Source organism: Arachis ipaensis, chromosome B07 (genome assembly GCF_000816755.2).
Source record: "Arachis ipaensis cultivar K30076 chromosome B07, Araip1.1, whole genome shotgun sequence".
Taxonomy (NCBI): Eukaryota; Viridiplantae; Streptophyta; class Magnoliopsida; order Fabales; family Fabaceae; genus Arachis; species Arachis ipaensis.
The window spans coordinates 8,412,593-8,418,747 of NC_029791.2; the positions used below are offsets into that span (position 1 = coordinate 8,412,593).

General features: G+C 33.5%; 1 protein-coding gene across 1 annotated transcript in view; it reads left to right on the forward strand.

Annotated features, from left to right (window-relative positions):
* Positions 1–445, forward strand: part of LOC107609903 (protein P21-like) — a 1,849-nt gene extending 1,404 nt beyond the window's left edge. Inside the window, exon 2 of the mRNA XM_016311961.2 lies at positions 275–445. The gene's annotated coding sequence lies outside the window, so the exon portion shown is untranslated. The remainder of the gene's footprint in view (positions 1–274) is intronic.

The following is a 6,155-nucleotide window of genomic DNA, read 5'->3' on the forward strand; positions in this document are numbered from 1 at the left end:
AAGATATATTTATTTATTTTTTAATATTTTTAGATATCTAACTATTTTTCTATTTCATGTTTGGTCCGTCCAGATTAAGGCCCATATAACAAAAACATATTTTTGGCTGGAAAAATTTCTAAATATCCTTGTAAATAATTTACTTATTAGTTATGTACTTGAGCTGCAACATTACAAATGAAATAATTTTTCTTTCACATGTCATTACGAAATTGGTCGGTCAAATTTAGCCATCTTTAACTACAGAATTTCATGCCATCACAGAAGTCACCATATAATAATCAACACATGGAGTGTTCTTAATAAATTATTCATGGTGACAATAAAAGATTAAGACTCAGGCTGTGTATACATTTTCATTGTCATTACAGTTAGTATTATTGACATCTTGTCTTACAGGCCTTCAGATAATTAATTTAGATTAGTCTAATAATTAATTTTTTAATCCATTTTTAATTAAATGTTAGTTCGAATCATACAGTAATTCGTTAACTAAGGACAAGCCCTTAAATCAATACTTTCAAAAAGAGTTAGTGAGTATAGCGTTTTGTAATTCAATTTCATGGACTATATGGAGAGTAGTGATGGGTGCATGCGTGGAGTCCACTAATAATGAGGAATTTTTTCTATATATGGCTAGAAGTGATACTGTATGGGCTGCCATGGAAAATTATGTTGGACACAGTGGAGTGTGATAACATTTTCCATAGAGAGGGAAAGGAAGAAACAATAAAAGCTTTATTGAAGGCGACGATAATTAGTTATACATTCTTGATGGATGTGCGAAATCCTCTTTGTTAGTACTTGGTGCTTTATTGAAATAATGAGGTTAAAGCTTGCCGTCAAGGTTGCTTAGCCTGATTGCTTTGCATCCGGATGGATCGGAATCGATAGTCCAGAGCCATCAATTATGAGTAGGAAAAATCACAATGCTATTTGTTGAATTAAACGTTAATGGACGTGAATGTCCCAAACTTTAACTAAAGAACTAAATGGCAAATGTGGAAAAGCAAATAATAGAGCCTCGTTCGTTCTCATTAGCATCACACGATGGAAATGGATTCTCTAAATTTTTTTTAACAACCGAGAGAACAAAGTGTGATCTCTCACCATTAATTTTATAAGTAGACAAAAAATAAATATGAGAGAGACAATAATAAAGGGTTAAAGATCACTTTATACTCTCAATTTTTTTTAACAATTGAGAAGATCCATTCCTTCACATGATAATTCCTAATCACTCGTCTTGAAAACCGTTTAGGGTGTGTGTGGTTGGAGAAAATACAAGTATATTTCCAGAAATTTTGAGGTGGGAATATCTTATTCTCATGTTTGGTTCAATGTTTAAAAAATTATTCCTGGATATGTTTTATTTTAAGGAATTCAATTACCACCAATTTAATTCCCATCTTCCCCATGGTTATCTTTAATTCCAATAGGAATGGAATGTGTATAAAAAAATAAAAAGACTAAAATGTCCTTCAACTCTAACCCTCTTCCTTAAGATTTTTCACTCTTATATCACAAAAAACCAAACCTTAGCAGAACACCTCCTCCATGAAAACCAAACCTAGCCAATTTTTTTCCCAAATTCATGGAGGCTCTACCGACGTCGGCGCCGCCTCGCCGCTGATCTGGATTCGCATGACCACCGAGCTCCTTATTCTAAAAGGAAGATTCACTATCAACAGTTAGCGTTCGTGTTCATCATCACATCTCACCTCCGTTCGTGTTCATGCTCGTGCTCGCATCTGGTCTCTCTCCTTCGTCTGAGCTCGGTTGCTCGCGCATCTCTCGCCTCTGTCTCTGCTCGAGTTGTGCTTCCTGTTTCGTGTCATCTCCCTCACCTCTCTCCCTCCTCGCATCTTTCTGTTTCTGTTGATCTTTTTCAAACACAGATTTGTTCTAGGTTTGAAATATTGGAATTGAAATGTGTTTTATTTTTTCAATGAAATTGGAATTGAAACAATTTTCTAGATCCATTTCAATTCGTCTAAACAGTTGTTCTAGGTTTATTCTAGGTTTTTTCAACCTTATGTATATACTTGGAATTAGAATGTGATTTCAGTTTTTAATTTGTTTGGAATTGGAAGATTTGAGTTTCAATTCTGATCTTATTGATTATAATATTCTTAATTCTTTTGTTACATATTTCATATAAAATACCAGTGATAAATTGTTGATAAATAAAATACCAGTGATGAATTAAATTGAAACTTGATATATGTTTTATCTCCATTTTTAATTATAATTTCTTTCAATAAATTTTATGTAAAAAATTTATCCTATTATTGGAGATTACTTGTTAGAATTTTATTATAATTTGTGGTTTTATTATTATTATTATAAAGCTCTGTATCTGTTGATTGACTGCATTATCTAAGGAATATTTTATATGACTGCATTATCTAGGTCTGTGCAAGTCTTTTTGTCTTTCTTAAATTTCTTTTCTATATACTTAACCATATATTGAATCTTAAGTTCTTCAAAAATAATTAACCACAATCCACAAAATCTTCATAGCTAACAAGGTGAATCATGATGACATAGTAATGAAAATCATAGAGCAATATCAAGTTGGTCCTCCACCAGCTCTACTTTTTTACTTTAGTGGTTTTGGTTACAGGAAGGTAGTCTTTGATGATGCAGTAGTGTTTACTAGTTTCTAAAATTTTTTATGGATTATTAACTATTTTTTGGACTTTGAAAAAGAAAAGTACAAAAAAAAAAACTGTTTTATTTTCTTGTTAACCTTTTATGCAATGGGTGTGTTTCTTTTGGGGCTTATGCAATGGCCTTTTATATTACTATGTTCTGAGATGTTTGTGATGACTTATTCTGTTTAATAATATCATTATATATGTTCTATGTTGTTAGACAAAATATTATTTTCATAAGAAAATTATAAAAATAAATAATTGGTTATTTGGTAATATTCCTATATATAATATTTATATCTATTTTAAATTAAGTTAGATCATTTGATAGTTGGTTATTTATTTAAATTTTGAAATTAACAGCAATCAAGAAGTGCGGAACAGCTACAAGAAATTCAAATTTCCTGCAAGTGGTGTACAAAGAGTAACTGCCCATTGAGATTAGGCTAGTCTATAAATAGAGCTTTATGAACACGTTGTAAGGAGTTCAGTTCTTCTTGGAAAACACTTAGAGACCCAAAACGCTCTCAGCCCCTTGGCATTACAGAGTAAAATTGGGAATCTTAAGTAATTCCTCTGAATTCAAACACTTGTACTTTGCTTTCTTTCAGTTTTTATTAATAAAATTTCTTTACTTTTACGTCTTTTTCTCTTTTACGTTCATGTTTCTTCTTTCATCTTCTTTTTAATTTCCTGTTTGTTTTAATTTCTGCATTTTACTTTGCCTCCGGCATCTTGTATGTTTTCCTTTTTTATCTTTAATTTTACTTTCGAAACTACAATTGAGACTTTGAGACACCCATAAAAAGAGTCGTTTCCGCTCCTTGAATTAAGATTGTGAAACAAAACTCGAAAATTGTTGATTTATTTGTTGTTAACAATGGAACAAAAATTTGAGTAAAACAAATTGGCACGCCCGGTGGGACCTTGTCAATAGATTGTAGTTTGTCAAAAGAAAAATCAAGAGTTTTGAATTTGCATGTGGTTGCGCAGTGGTAAATTCGTGCGTCCAGAGCCAAGGAAATCAGCGTCAGTTGACATGTCAAATACTTCTGCAGCATCTTCTTCTACTTCTAGTGATGAGATTAGAGGAAATGAATCCGGAAATTCTCCTGTGATTTCAAATGCAGAGCCTACCTTGATGTCAGTGAGGCATGATGGCATTGGCCATGCCCATAAAGGGTTAAATACAACTTACATAAATACCATGGGGTGGCCGCCATATGGCTTGCCACCGGGGCATGTCCCCTCCATGGTGACACAAGGATTGCCTGTGCCTCTCTACTCAACTTTTCAAAATCCTCTTTATCAAAATCCATATGGCATGTCAAATGTACCTGTTTCTGGGGTGTCAGGTTCACACGTATCACAACAAAATTTTTCACATGCTATTAATACAGAAAATAACAGTGCATCTAATTCTACTACGTCTACTGTCACTAGGGTAGAAAATTCCAAACCTGTATTTCCTGACATGTCAAGAGCAATGCCTGTTAATCAACCTAGTCAAACTGTGGGATCTTTAGCAAATATTAGGCAACAGATGGATGAAAGCCACCATGATCTAGTAAATATGTTAACTCATCAAATGGTGACAGTTTTAAATCCTCTTCTAGAAAACACAAACACTAGAATTGAACAATTAAATAGGCAAGTCAATAGGATTGCTACTGTGGTAAATTTAGAAGAAAATGATAACTTGGGTTTAAGATTTGATAATGTCAATCAGAACGGTGAAGCAATTCCTAATTATGATGTTCATATGCTTAGACATGGTCAAAATGCTGATGATATGTTAGAAAGACTTAGACAAAATAACTTAGGGGGGCATTATAATCTAGCAAGAAATGTTGAAGAAATTTTAAACCGTTTGGGATTTAATGTTGGTTGCTTGAATAGGCCATATTTTGTGTCTGCTTTTCCTGAGTGTGTCCAATAAGCAGAGCTCCCAAGGGATTGAAAAATTCCAAAATTCCTTACAAAATTTTCTGGAGAAGAAAATGAATCTACAGTAGAGCATATTGCTCGATATACTGTTGAAATTGGGGAAGCAGCTTCTAATGAATATCTCAAGATGAGATACTTTCCTTCTTCTTTAACAAAAAAAATGCATTTACATGGTTCTCTAACTTGAGACCAAATTCTATTCATTCTTGGGCGCAGTTAGAGAGAAATTTTTATGATCAGTTTTTCCGAGGTGAATTGAAAGTTAGTCTTACGGATTTATTTTCTGTCAAACGTGCAGAAGGAGAATCCATTGATACCTATTTGGCGCGGTTTAGAAACATGAGGAATAAATGTTTTACTCCGATTCCAGAATCTGAAGTTGTCAAAATGGCTACTAATGGGCTAGAATTCGGAGTTAGGAAGAAACTTATTAATCAACATACTTTAGATCTTTCCCAATTAGCTGAGAGAGTAAGACAGATAGAACAAATTAAGAAAGAAAAAGAAAATTTTAAAAGGGGTTCAAAAATGGTTGCATATGTTGATTGTTTTTCTGATAGTAGTGATTCAGATGAAAAAGAGATTTATATTGCCGAATTACGTGGGGGTCCTCCTTATGTATGCAAATCTTTGAAGCCTGTTAAAGGAAAGGAAAAAGTTTCTTCTTATTCTAAAGTTGAAAATAAGACTTAGTCTTTTGATATTTCTAAGGCAGATCAAATATTTGAAATTTTATTAAAAGATAAGCAGCTTATTTTACCTGAAGGAAAAAAAATGCCTACAACTGATGAAATAAAGAATAAGAAATTTTGTAAGTTTCATCAAGTATTTTCGCATGCCACTAACAATTGCGTCTGTTTCAGGGATTTGATACAAAAAGCAATTAAGGAGGGAAGACTGAAGTTTGAGGATAAAACTACTATGAAGGTGGACACTGAACCATTTGCTGCTGACTCAAATTATGTTGAGCCATTCGATTTGTCAATCAACATGGTAGAAGTTGATGCCACGATGGTTAGTGCTAAAAATGAAAATAAGAACCTGAGAGTCTTTGAACAAGATAAGAAGCCAGTTTATCCTCGTCCTGATGAGGATTTGTTAGATTTTTTGTTGAGAATTAAAGAATCTAATAGCACCATTGCCATGTGCCCAAAGTACAATGCTGTTTTTGACAAGGAAGCTGCAAAAGAGTTTGAAAAGTACAAAGTTGAAGAGAAAGAAAAGGCTGAGTTGAGAAAGAAGATTGCTGAAAAAGAAAATGAAACTAACGAGCTAAAGCGGAAGATAGCAGAGGAAAAACAAAAGTTGGGCGGTCAAACTCCTTTGAACAAGTGCGTCAACAACACTGGGGTACAACCCGTCAACCAGAAGATGAAGACTGTGGTCATGATTGATGAAAAACCTGATGGATTTTCTCAAAAGACAAGAGTTCCTCCCACCAAAATTTTAAACAATAAATGGGTCCAGAATGTGAGAAATGTGCAGAATCAACCTACTGCTTTTGCAAGAGGAAAAAACAAATGGATGAAGCCTAGACCTTTTAAGCCTAGG